A 14,246-nucleotide genomic window follows, 5' to 3' on the forward strand; every position below is an offset into this window, starting at 1 on the left:
CTCATTCCAAAATGCAATTAACACATTCTGTGAAAGAAATATTACTAGTCTATTTCACTCATGAATTCAGGTGCAAAAATCCTAAGCTAGATATTTGCAAACCAAATTCAACAGTATGTATAAAAGATTATACAGCATAAACAAATAGGGGCCATCCCACCCAAGAAGAATGGGTTTAATAATAGAAAAATTCCTCAATGTAATTCACCACATTAACAAATTAAAGAAGGATAACAATATCATTTTATTAAATGAAAAACATTTTTCAGTTAATAAAAAAATACACACTTTTTTACATTTAGTATTATTTTGTATTAGTTCCAGGTGTATAGCACAGTGGCTAGACAATCACATAGTTAGAAAGTATTCCCTGATATTACTAGTACCCACCTGGTACCATGCATAGTTATTACAATACTAGAGGCCTGGTGCACAAAATTTGTGCACGGGTGCGGTCCCTATGCCTGGCTGGCAATCAAAGTGAGCATCTGGTGTGGAAGGGCAGGTCCCAGCTGACCTCTGAGCCTTGGGCAGCACCTGGGCCTCCAGGACCCTGCATGCTCCCCACTGCCTGAGTCACGGCGCCCAATCCCCAAGCGGAGATGAATTGAGCACGGCCAAACGCCGCAGGCCAGGGTGCAGCGTGGGCCTCTGGGCTGCCCAGCAGCACCACACAGAAGCCGGATGGGCAGTGTGCAGAACCCTGGCTGGCCTCGCAGATCGGCTCCTGCGCAAAACCATGGGGAGCCAGACCAGCCCCTGCAGCTGCAGCCCAGCTCACCTGGAAGACCTGGTGTCCAAGAGGGTAGCAGGGAGAGTGAGAGCGAACTCTGCGGACACCCCGCATTCTCAGCGCACCTCTGTCCCGTCAGTCCCGCCCCCAGGTAGCTGGCAAGAGGTCACAGTGCGTAGCCAATGCCTGCCATGTTCTGCACTGCCCCCTGGTGGTCAGTGCACATCATTGCAAGCGGTCGAACTGGTTGAATGACCGCCCGAGGGGACAATTTGCATATTAGGCTTTTATTATATAGGATTATTGACTATCTATTCCCTATGCTGTACTTTACATCCCTGTGACTATTCTGTAACTATCAATCTGTACTTCTCAATGCCTTCACCTAAATTTTATTGTCTTTAAATTCTGGCTTTCTCACTTTATAAATGATTTATCATTTGCTGTGTTTTGATTTCCTAAAATTTGTGCATATACAGTAGACAGTCTCATAGTCAACTTCTTCTTAACCAACTTAACAAATTAAAAGCAACTCTTCAATGGGTGGGCTACAGCCACATTGCACGGTATGCCTACCAGGGTGTTTGCTCTTAAACCTCTTTAAGCCAGTTATATTGATTATGTATTTATATAACTAAATGTGACATGGAGCAACAAAATATGAGCACAAAAAGAACTGCTGTTTGAATAAAAACTCTGGCCCTAACCGGTTTGGCTCAGTGGATGGAGCATCGGCCTGCGGACTCAAGGGTCCCAGGTTTGATTCTGGTCAAGGGCATGTACCTTGGTTGCAGGCACATCCCCAGTAGGGAGTGTGCAGGAGGCAGTTGATCAATGTTTCTCTCTCATCTATGTTTCTAACTCTCTATCCCTCTCCCTTCCTCTCTGTAAAAAAATCAATAAAATATATTTTTTAAAAAACACAAAACTCTGTAGAATGTTTTGGTGAATTGCTAAAAAAACAAAACAAAAACTGCTGTCAAGTGATGTGAGGTCCAGACAATTGTCAATGAATTGGGAGATTTTTTTTTAATATAAAAAGGGTTTATACTCACTACTTCTCAAATATCTTTTAAAGTCACACTCTATTTTAATGAACCCCAAATAGGAAATTATAGAATCCAAAGCATGGAAGTGACTCATGATGGAAAGATGTTGCAGAACTCCAATTTCACCAATCATCAGAGAAGTTTGTTGAAGACACGTATATATTTTAAATAAATTTAAACATACGTGTTTCAGGTTAAGACATTTTATGATCCTCAGCTTTAACTGACTTTTGTTGACAAACTAGTTACAAGACTAATTAAACTAATTTGACAAACTAATTTTAAGTCTGGTCATGTCAAATCAGGGGCTTCCCCTGCATTATAATGGAGGAGGAAATGTTTTTTTGAGCAGAATGGTGGTACGGTGGTCGGGTGCAGAGGAGAAAAGGGAAAAATGTGAGAAAACTAGAAAAAAAGGCTATTGAGATTTCTAAGCAGCAAAATTAAAAGTCTGTGCAAAACATTTTAGACTATTTAGGTGCTGTGATAGCTAATTATAAGGTCAGTACAATAATGTAAATGTCTCAATTCCAAAAAACAACACAAAAGAGCTAACAAAAAATTTAGCAAGTGGTCATTTAATCTAGTTGATAAATATCATGCTATATAGCAGTGATGCCGAACCTATGACACACGTGTCAGAGGTGACACGCGAACTCTTTTTTTTGGTTGATTTTTCTTGGTTAAATGGCATTTAAATATATAAAATAAATATCAAAAATATAAGTCTTTGTTTTACTATGGTTGCAAATATCAAAAAATTTCTATATGTGACATGGCACCAGAATTAAGTTAGGGTTTTTCAAAATGCTGACACGCCGAGTTCAAAAGGTTTGCCATCACTGCTATATAGCAAAGCTTATATATATTATATATATAGTAGGTCAGTTTTATAAAACATTTTTATTAAGGCTTAAGTGACAGGCGATTTCACAATATACAAATAAATTTCTATGTATGTATATACCTTTGAAACAGCCATGGCAATCAAGATAATAAACATACCCATTACTCTCAAAAGTTTTCCTATGCCCCTTGGTAAACCTTTCCTCTCAACTCTCACTTTCCATTGTCCTCATACAACCAATGGTCTATTTTCTGTCACTATACTTTAGTTCGCATGTTCTAAAATTTTCATGTGGAAGAATCATGTAACACGCACTTCTTTTGGCTTTGTTCACTTAGCATAATTATTTTGAGAGTCACCCATTTTGCTGCATATATCAATAGTTCATTTCTTTTAATTACTGAGTTATATTCCCTTGAATGGATATAGCACAATTTATTGATCCTTCTATGTGTACATGGACATTTAAGTCATTTCCAATTTGGGGCTATTATAAAAAGAGCACATAGTAACAGGTGTATATGTCCACTGTCCTGCCTTTGACATTCATATACAAGTCTTTATAAGGACAAAACTTACATTTCTTGGGTAAATACTGAGGAGTAGAATGTCTGGGACATATGATAGGAGTTATGTTTACTCAAAGAGTGATGCTGGGCAACTGTTTATCTGCAAAAATTAAGTTATATCATATCTCATATTATATACAATAAAATGTATATGAATTATACGTTAGATTTTAAAAATAAAAGCATAGGACATGAAAAGCTGAAGAAACCACCAAAGAGGTTATACCATTTCACATCCTACCAATGTGTGTGAGCCTAATTTGTCTCCTGTCAGCTGTTTGTAAGTTTTACAGGACACAGGACCCACTGGCTATGCAACATATACTATACACGGCTTTTGTAGTTTTGTAAGACACAGGACCCACTGGCTATGCAACATATACTATACACGGCTTTTGTAGTTTTGTAAGACACAGGACCCACTGGCTATGCAACATATACTATACACGGCTTTTGTAGTTTTGTAAGACACAGGACCCATTGGCTATGACAACATAGCTTTGCCTAATTTAAAGGAACCAGAGCATAAGTTGCACATGCTCAGTAATTATGAAGGTGGATTTTTAATTTCTGCCCTTTCCCTGTTGCCCAGATAATAATAAGCAGCAAAATACATTGATAAGAATAACAGCATACATTTATTCAGTGTTTTCCATGGGCTTGGTTCTATGTAAACCATGTTGTAAATACCCTATAAAAACCCTATGAAGGTAAACACTAAAATAAAATCACCAAACCCATTTGATAGGTGAATAAACTGAGGGAAAGAGAGAAAAAAATTGCTAATCGTCACAGAGCTAATGAGAGGCAGAACCAGGATTTGAACAAGGAAGTCTGAGCCCCAAGCTTTAGCTTTTAACTATTACCTGTATCCCGTTACCACCTACACATTCCTGAGTTCTGGCTACTTCTCTTACAGAGCTATGAATGATCCCTAACATTTATTTCCAGTTCTACCTTAGACAACTGCCTTCATATCTTTAGGAAAGAGATGATGTAATAGCCCTGGAGTATCATTTTGCACTAATGTGTTAGAGCAAATGCTGAATCCGTACAAATACAGGCAATCCCTCTTGTCTGCAGTGTTGCTTTCCATGGTTTCAGTTACCTGAAGTCAACTGAGACCTGAAAAAATTATATGGAAAGAGTCAGAAATAAATAATTTGTAAGTTTTAAATTTCACTGTTCTGAGTAGTGTGATGAAATCTCACACCTTCCGGCTCCATCCTGTCCTAGACATCCCTTTGTCCAGTGTATCCACATTGTATATGCTATCTGCCCATTAGTCGCTTAGTAGTCATCATGGTATCAGACAGGTTATGAGAAAGATAGCCACCACATTCATGTATCTTTTAGTACAGAATTTTATGGTTACTAGAGGCCCGGTGCACAGCGTTCGTGCACTGGGGGCAGGGTGGGGGGGAGGGAAGGGGGTCCCTCTGCCCGGCCTGCGCCCTTTCACAGTGATGTCTGCCTGACAATCCCCAAGGGGTCCTTAGCGCTGCTGCGGAAGCAGGAGAGGCTCCTGCCACAACCGCTGCACTCGCCAGCCATGAGCCCGGCTTCTGGCTGAGCAGCACTCCCCCTGTGGGGGAAGGCTGTTTCAAAAGCAGGCAGAATTATTATCCACTGTATCCCATGCTGCTGTGATTTTACAAAACCCAATCCAGTTACTAAAAGGCCATAAAAAGCCCAGGCTGGTAGTTAACCAGGTCAGCAATGGGTTGTGTTTTAAGAACTTTTTGGTATTCACTGTCATCCTCCTCAAAGGTAAAACAAAGGGTAATAGTACAGCCACATCTTTGTCTAAAAAGAGCCTAAGAATCCAATAGGGACAGAGGGCAGCGCTTGTATTGAGAAAGCATGGGAAACAACACCTCCTAGCAGCAGCAGACTGTGACATCGACCGTGTTATACAGAATATTGACTCATAATCAAAAAAAGAAGGAAGGTTGAAGAAAATAATCAGCATCTCCCAGCACTCTGACAAGAGAAAGGAAACTGCTCTACTGGCAAAATTATGTCCCAGTAGAGAGGTCTTAGATTGTTCAATGACAAACCAACAGGTTATAATACCTACTAGGTGCACAGCACTGGGCTTACACAGGAGGGGGACAGGTGGACAAGTCGGGGGTGGGGGTTACATACCAACCAGAAAGAGGAAACAAGATCTCTGCCAAAATTTGGAGTTTATCACCAAGTTGGGGAAAGGGCCGGAACTGATCATGACACACTCAGTGCCAGATCAACAGTCATTCACCACCGACACCTTTGCTAACACTAAGTACAGCCACTGTGCCAAGTCCTTTCCAAACACCGTCTCCTGTAACCCTCCCCGAATCATGTGAGGCAGGCACTGCTCATCCCCTTTTCACAGATTATTATACTGATTGGGGAAAGCTCAGGGACTTTCTCTTGGCCATGTATCTAGTAGGTGCTAGAGTTGGGGATCCAAAGCTTCTGTTTAGCTACTAGATAGTGAAACTCCCCAGAGCCTTCAGAAACGCCATGATCCCTCTGGTTAGGGAGGGCCTGGAAAGCTTCTGCCTCTCCTCAGCACTCAGTTCCTGCCACTCGAGTTCTTCTCTTCTTTTTATCAACCATTGTTTTTCTTTCTAATGTAGTCTTTTTTCAGAAAGATTAACCAAGTAGACCATTGGTTCTGAAGTCAAGAGTGTGTTTGTCATTCAAATCATGATGGAAGTGAACGGGTTTCTTTTGATCTCTAACCCAGGATTTGACTTAACACAAATGTCATATTTGGGTTTTAGTTTTTCACCTCCTCCTCTCACAGCCCCTTTTCCTAGTTTATCTATAACGGGCCCAGTCATTTCCTCATCTTTAAGCTGGAGCTCTTCGAGTATTATTTCTACGTCTGGGATAGGACCTGCACTTCCTTCAACATGGGTGATATCAGCATCTTCGAAAGCTCGTGTTAGATGAAAGACTCCATCACAGGCACTAATATGAGATAAGAAGGCATTTCCCAGGCCTTGTCCATTGAGACCAGCACTACCCTTTCTAAATGCAGGGATTTTGCTTGCTGGGCTGTGGTCCTGGCAAAGGAAATCAAGTGTCCAGAGAAACCGAAGGGAAAGAGACCGAGAGCACTAGGAGATAAGGAAAGCCTTCGGACAAAGGCTGGACAGCTACCTAGTGGAACGTGGTCAAATAAAGTCACAAGTGTTCACCAGTCCCTTCACATGCCAGGCCCTGGTGACACAGGTGTGGTCCCTTGCCCTCCAGGGGCTCGCCATGTACTGATGGAGGCAAACACCCCCAGGTGTCTGGGGAGACTGGTTCTCCAGACACAACGACTCCTGAGGCTCTGGCACGACCGGTGACCCCATCTTTCACACCTGAGCCTAGAACAGGTGTTTCTCTTTCCCAGATGGCGTGGCTGCCATAAGTCAATAGTATAAAGTCTGTTCTCAAGTCCTGCACCTCGTCAGCTTTAAGCTTTTAGTGTTTTTCTCAAATAAGATTGCATTATCTCAAATCAGGAGAGGAAGAAAAGGCTTTAAAATATTTGAATATCATCCTATTTTAAATTGGATTATAGAATATAAATGTGATCATAATATGTAATTGCACGCCTCCCTCTTCCCTTCCATTCATTATGTGGGAAAAGGATAAGGCAGGTGCCAGCAAAGGCACTGGGGGTGGAGGAGTGGTGGCATGGTGGCCCCAAACAGCGAAAAACTAGGTAAGGAACCCAACGGTGTTAAATTGTAATTTCAAGTATTGGTGTGAATTCATGGTTTTCAAAATAGATAGATGAATGAATAGACAGACACACCCACAGACACATAAATGTATGTGTTTAATAGTAGTACTACTGTGTGTGTAGATAGACAGACTAGACAGACAGTCATTCCTCATTATTTGTAGATTCTATAGTTGCAGATTCACTGACACACTCAAATGTAATCACAACATTAAAACTCAGAGAATGGCCACTGCATCGCACATGCCGCTGGGTGGAGGGGCCCAGCCTGCACTCTCTCCTCCTTCCTCCCAGCCACCCGCTGTTGGTAGGACCTGCCTGCCACTGCCTTTGGGATCAGTCATTGCTCACTACAGCAGGATGCCCCCAAAACAGGAGTTGATGTTATTAAGCCACCCCCAATCATTGGAAGATTTGGAAACTCCTTGAAAAGTAGTATTGTTGGATTGCCAAATGTTGGGAAATCTACCTCCTTCAATGTATGCACTAACCAATATTCAGGCTTCAGCAGAAAACGCCCCCTTCGGCACTGCTTGACCCTAATGAGAGCAGAGCCTGTGCCAGATGAAAGGCTTGATTTCCTTTGCCAGGACCACAGACCAGCAAGCAAAATCCCTGCATTTAGAAAGGGTAGTGCTGGTCTCAATGGACAAGGCCTGGGAAATGCCTTCTTATCTCATACTAGGGGCCCGGTGCACGAAATTCGTGCACTGGGTGTGGGGCGGGGGGGGAGTGTCCCTCAGCCCAGCCTGCCCCCTCTCACATACTGGGAGCCCTCAGGCGTTGACCCCCATCACCCTCCAATCGCAGGATCGGCCCCTTGCCCAGGCCTGACGCCTCTGACAGAGGCGTCAGGCCTGGGCAGGGGACCCTCATTTCCCCCCATCACTGGTTCTGCCCCCAGCCCAGGCCTGATGCCTCTGGCCTAGGCGTCCGGCCCGGGCAGCGGGGACCTGCAGTGGCAGCGGGGGTTGCTGCGATCACGCAGGCTCCGCCCCTGCCCCTGCAGGATGCCTCTGGCTGAGGCATCTGGCCCGGGCAGCGGGGACCCACAGCTGCAGCGGCCCCGCGATCGTGGGCTTCGCTTTAGGCCCAGGCAAGGGACCCCTAGCTCCTGGGACTGCCAGCTTCGACCGTGCCCAGCTCCCATCGCTGGCTCCACCCCTACTTCCTGCTATCACTGGCCAGGGCGCCTGATTCTCCGATCATGGCTGGGGGGCAGGGCAAAGGCGGCCCCAGGGCCGCCTTTGCCCTGCCCCCCAGCTCTTAGCTCCCCCCTGGGTTTCCGATCACTGTCAGTGGCAGGGGGCTTCTTCCTGCTTTCCCTTTCGCCTCCCTGCATTGTGCCTACATATGCAAATTAACCACCATCTTGTTGGCAGTTAACTGCCAATCTTAGTTGGCAGTTAATTTGCATATAGCCCTGATTAGCCAATGAAAAGGGTATCGTCGTACGCCAATTACCATTTTTCTCTTTTATTAGTGTAGATTAGTGCCTATGATGGAGTCTTTCATCTAACACGAGCTTTCGAAGATGCTGATATCACCCATGTTGGAGGAAGTGCAGGTCCTATCCCAGACGTAGAAATAATACTCGAAGAGCTCCAGCTTACAGATGAGGAAATGACTGGGCCCGTTATAGATAAACTAGGAAAAGGGGCTGTGAGAGGAGGAGGTAAAAAACTAAAACCCAAATATGACATTTGTGTTAAGTCAAATCCTGGGTTAGAGATCAAAAGAAACCTGTTCACTTCCATCATGATTTGAATGACAAAGAGATTGAGCGTTGAAAACACACTTACTCTTGACTTCAGAACCAATGGTCTACTTGGTTAATCTTTCTGAAAAAAGACTACATTAGAAAGAAAAACAATGGTTGATAAAAATTGAAGAGTGGGTGGGCAGGTCTGGCCCAGGTGCCTTGGTCATTCTGTTCAGTGGGGCGTGGGAACTCAAGTGGCAAGAACTGAGTGCTAAGGAGAGGCAGAAGCATCTGGAAGCCCACAGACCATTAAGGCTGAGGGTGCAGCACCCAGCCAGCTAGAATACTTTCTCACTGCAGCCCCTCTCCTGCTGCCCCAGGAGAGGGACAAAGGCTCCTCAAGCTGCAGGAGAGAGTCACACAGATTTTCAGAAAGGATTCACTATGGCTGAAGTCATGAAATATGAAGATTTTAAAGAGGAAGATTCTGGAAATGCAGTCAAGGCCGCTGGGAAGTACAGACAACAAGGCAGAAATTATATTGTTGGAGATGGAGATACTACGTTCTTCAAATTTAATACACCTCATCAATAGAAGAAGAAATACTTTTTAAGTATTACTCAGATAAATGTAAAATTTCCAAAAAGCATATGATTTTTTTTTTACATTTAAATTTCTAAAATCTGAAGGGTCACACAAAGTTGGGGGTGGGATCTTCTACAAACAGAATTATTTTTGTTTTAAAATTAAAATATGGTGGCCCTGCCAGTGAGGCTCAGCAATTGAGTGTCGACCTATGAACCAGGAGGTCATGGTTTGATTCCTGGTCAGGGTACATGCCTAGGTTGCAGGCTCCATCCCCAGTAGGGGGCGTGCAGGAGGCAGCCCATCAATGATTCTCTCTCACTGATATTTCTATCTCTCTCTCCCTCTCCCTTCTTCTCTGATATCAATAAAAATATATTTAAAAAATAAAAGAGGGACTTCAGAAGTGAAATGACTTAAAAAAAATTAAAATACTGTGTACCTCCAATGAAATGCCAGTTCTCTAAAGGCAAAGTGAACAGCTTTGCCCTTCATGTGATTGAGACCCTACTCCAAACTGTAGAAGTTTTTCAGGAACCATATTACTCTCAGGATACTTCATTGATCTCCATCATGTACGCCACCAACCCTGACACTTTTATTTTTATTTTTTGTTAATCCTCACCAGAGGATGTTTTTTCCATTGCTTTTTCAGAGAAAGTAGAAGGGAGGGAAGGGGGGAGGGATAGTGGAAGAAAAAGAGAGAGGAAGAAAGAGACAGAGAAGCATCGATCAAACCGTCAAACCTCAGAGGGAAGGTAGGGGAGGGTGGGGATAAGGGGGAGAGATCAACCAAAGGACTTATATGCAAGCATATAGGCCTAACCAATGGACACAGACAACAGGGGGGTGAGGGCATGAGTGGGAGGGATAGGGGGTAATGTGGGGATAAGGACACATATGTAATAACTTAATCAATAAAAAAAGAGAGAGAGAGACATCGATATGAGAGAGACACATCAATTGGGCAGGGAGTGAACCTGCAACCCAGGTCCATCTAGAGTCAAACTAGAATCAAACCTGAGACCCTTGGGTGCCCAGGCCAGCGCTCTAACCACTGAGCTTGCTCCTTTTTGAAGCTAGAGATAATGCATGTTTTACGGTATTCCAGATGTCGACACTCAATAAAACATTTGTAAAAACAAACTCATCGCCCTTTCCTGATTATTTTTCCTGGTTATTTGTGGACACAGGCAAAATGGTAAAAACCTTGATTTGCCCAATATACACATTCCCAAGACAACAATGTTCTGCCTTTTTGTCTCAGCTCTCAGACTGTAAACAACTGTCCTTTTTGCAGTTTATTCAATGTCACGACTTTCGAATTTTTGTGTTTTTGTTGGTGATTCAGCTGTTTAAAATGTCCCCAAGCATCGCGCTATCTAGTTCCTAAGTGCAAGAAGGCTGTGATGCGCCTTATGGAAAAAATATGTTAGCTGAGCTTCATTCAGGCTGCAGTTAGAGTTCTGTTGGCCATTGAGTTTAATGTTAGTGAATCAACCGTATATATTAAATGTAGTGTCTCTAAGCAGAAATGCACATACAATGAAAACGTTTTGAAGAGGATGCATAACAGAGCAGTAAGTGTGAGGAGGAAGGACGCACAGGAGCAGCATTCCTCTCCACTAACTCTTCACCCAGCTCTACAGCAAAGCCCGCCCAGCGGAGCCACACACCGCCAGGCCCTGCGCTCCCCGCACAGCCACAGTTCCTGCAAGAGTTCTCCACACTGATGGGCCCCCGATTACTTACCTTGTTCCTCTTCTGGCCTCTGCCCAGCATGGACAAGGGCACTCCTGCCTTCCCTGCTGATAAAACAGGCATCCCCTTTCCAGTCCTTGCTTGTCTGCACAGCACCGGACAATACTGGCCACTCCAGGGGACTCCCTCAATCTGTCTGACCCACTCCTTCTTAGTTTCTTCTGCCGGCTCTCTTCCTTGCTTAAGCCTCATGGTTCTTGAGTTCTCTCCTAGTCCCTCTCCTCCTTCTCTGCACCCTTGGCTGGTGGATTTCACCTGCTCTCATCAGATCTGCACACAGAAGCTAGGCCTGTCCCCTGGGCTCCTTATCCAACTCTACACTGCCTCTCCCCAAGATCTTACACAAGCATATCAATCTCATCTCATTCAAAATGAGCTCATCCCTTCACCCCTGCCACCACCCCTCCCAAACCTGCTTCCCTTCCTGAGTTGCTCATTTCAGTGGTACCAACATCCACCCAATTGCTAACCAGAAATGGGAGAATTATCCATAACATTAGTCTCTCTTGCATACCCACATCCAACCCCTCAAGTCTGACAACTTTAACTCCTAAGTGTCTCTCAAATCTGTCCTCTTCTCCTACTCAAGGAGACCATCATCTTGTGCCCAAATTATTGCAACAGCTTCCCTACTTCCCCCCCCAAAACACACATTTTCTTGAACACACACCACATCTCAGCCAGCCGTCTTCCTCAAGTTCATGTCTGACTAGATCCCACTTAGCTTAAACCAGCGGTTCTCAACCTGTGGGTCGCGACCCCTTGGCGGTCGAACGACCCTTTCACAGAGGTCGCCTAAGACCATCCTGAATATCAGATATTTACATGACGATTCATAACAGTAGCAACATTACAGTTATGAAGTAGCAACGAAAATAATTTTATGGTTGGGTCACAACATGAGGAACTGTATTTAAAGGGCCAGAAGGTTGAGAACCACTGGCTTAAACCGTTTAATGGACTCCTACTGTTCTTGGTGGGGGGAAAGCCTAAACCCTTTACTAGATATCATAAAATCTACTTATCGGCTCTAACTCTATCTTAAACCCTTTGCACCAACATTGTTACAATATTTCCCATTTCTTTCTTGCTATGAGAGAATGCTCCCAATATCCAGCAGAATGCCTGGCACTTTATAGATGTTCAATAAACGACTGCTGAGTAAATAAATGAGTCAATTAGATCTAAGGAAGGGTAGGCCAACTTAATATTTAACGCAAACTCAAATCTTCAAATATACAAAAGTATTAGTCACGTGACTCAAATCGTTGGCAAAGGATTAAGACTCAAATCATTGGCAAAGGGTTAAACATATCAGATAGAGTTTGCACAAATTATAAGCAGCTCAAGGTCAAGGTCCTTGAGGTTAGACATGAGAGAGAAAGAAGGCAACATACTTGCTTGCAGTCAGCAGGGAGTGGTTCTCCCTGTCACCCGCCACGTAGCTCGATTCCACTGTAGTTAATGTGTGTGCGGCCCGTTGCCCAGGCTGTGTAGACAGTAAACTCAAAGGGATAGTGGGCCTACCCAGGGACCCACACAAAAGAACGGAGGAGTCAGGTCTGCTACACATAGGGATCAAAAAATCCTAACAAATAAAAAACTAAACAGGGAACATACCCAGAAACTCAGTTGGTACATGATGCTCTGAAAGGATCTTTTAGAACCTCTTGTTCATTATTTGTTACATTTTCCCCAAAACTCCACTAAGTTACAGCCATTCTGGAGTTTACTAAAAAATATAGACCAAGTCCTGGCCTGTTTTGCTCAGTGATTAGAGCATCAGCCCTCGGACCAAAGGGCACAGGGCACCTACCTCCTTTGCAGGGTCCATTCCTGGCCCGGGTCAGGGCAGCGTGCAGGAGGCAACCAATCGATGTGTCTCTTTCATATCAATGTTTCTCTCTCTGTCCCTCTCTCTGTCCTCCTCTTCCTTCCTCCCTCTCTCTCTAAAAATCAACGGAAAAATATTCTCAGATAAGGACTAATATATATATATATATATATATATATATATATATGAATGAATGAAAAAGGGCACAGCACCCTCCAATGTGCTCCCAATTCTGTCACCCACTTTACTTTAGGTACCACTGGGAAATCAAAGGAGAGATGGAGTCAAGAAAAAAAAAACATGCAAAGGCAATGGAATGAAGGCCATGTTAGCTTAAAACCATCACTGAAATGGAGTCAGTAATCTAATTAGGAAGGAGGGGGCCACCCGCCTTTCAAGCCTCAGAAGGAGGTCCCGATGTCTGCATGACAAATAAAAAGCCACCACGACGTCTGTGACCCCATGATGGCTCCGTCGCCATTAAGCACTGAGAGAGGTCTTTTCCCTGGAGGAAAGAGAAAGTCTGGGAGGGATCCAGGGGTGCTCGAAGGGTCGGAGAAAGCCCACGGCACAAAAGAAAGCAGCCTCCAAGGGCCCCAGGCGGCAGGAGAGAAGATTAGTGCTGTGAAGAGACACAGCAGCCTCCCCGCATGGAACACTCAGCAGGACAGGAGAAAAGGACACAGCGCCCTCCAAGCTCTGATGGTGGCGCCACCACAGCCAGCCAGCCTCAGCCCACCATGGGCACTGGCTGTGTGCCAGGCCTGTGCTGGGCATCGCTTTACAGCACTATGAGGAGGGTACTTCCAACTCCCTTCAACACGGAAGACACAAGTATGGAAAGAAAAAATTTGCAAACCTGTATAAATCTAGAAAATGAGGGAATTAGGACTTGAACCCAGGTCTGCCTGTTTCAAAGTCAATGACCTTCTGTTTGAAGTACCACTTCCAGTTACTCACTTGTGAGTGATTGTTCCTTCCCAGACTGAAGAAAGGGTGCCTACTTTCCTCTCATAAAAGAATCTGACAGTGAGAAAGTTAGCGGTAATAAACGGCAAGCGAATGCTTTATCACTGACGTTACACCTGGATTAACACAATACATGCTTAAGCAGTGGATGGTCGGGACAATATTTGGACTCACCATTCTTCACGGAGAAAATGAAATGTGTTCTCCAGGCCTGGATTCCACAATCACTAAAGCTTTTACTATTAAACCACAGGTGCACCTTTCCTTCACGTTACCATCACTAACACTATCAACTAATACTCGTTAACTAGTAACACTGGTATTACACCAGTTATTATTACCACTATACAAGTCTAAAAAAATGTGTCACGTGTATCCAGGAAGGCAGATTCTGATGATCTCTCCCTCAGCGGTGGGGTTATAGCAGCATGCACATGTGAAGTGGCGTTTACTGAAATTGGAAACGGAGG

The 14,246-nt window shown here is 44.1% G+C and overlaps 1 protein-coding gene and 2 pseudogenes across 13 annotated transcripts in view; 1 reads left to right on the plus strand and 2 right to left on the minus strand.

The window, feature by feature from the left end:
* Positions 1 to 14,246, minus strand: part of TLN2 (talin 2) — a 421,164-nt gene that overhangs the window by 220,938 nt on the left and 185,980 nt on the right. The gene's annotated exons all lie outside the window — the stretch shown is intronic.
* On the minus strand, positions 5,795 to 6,548 carry LOC132241730 (obg-like ATPase 1; annotated as a pseudogene).
* Positions 6,818 to 8,805, plus strand: LOC132242639 (obg-like ATPase 1; annotated as a pseudogene).

This window comes from Myotis daubentonii, chromosome 1 (genome assembly GCF_963259705.1).
Source record: "Myotis daubentonii chromosome 1, mMyoDau2.1, whole genome shotgun sequence".
Classification (NCBI taxonomy): Eukaryota; Metazoa; Chordata; class Mammalia; order Chiroptera; family Vespertilionidae; genus Myotis; species Myotis daubentonii.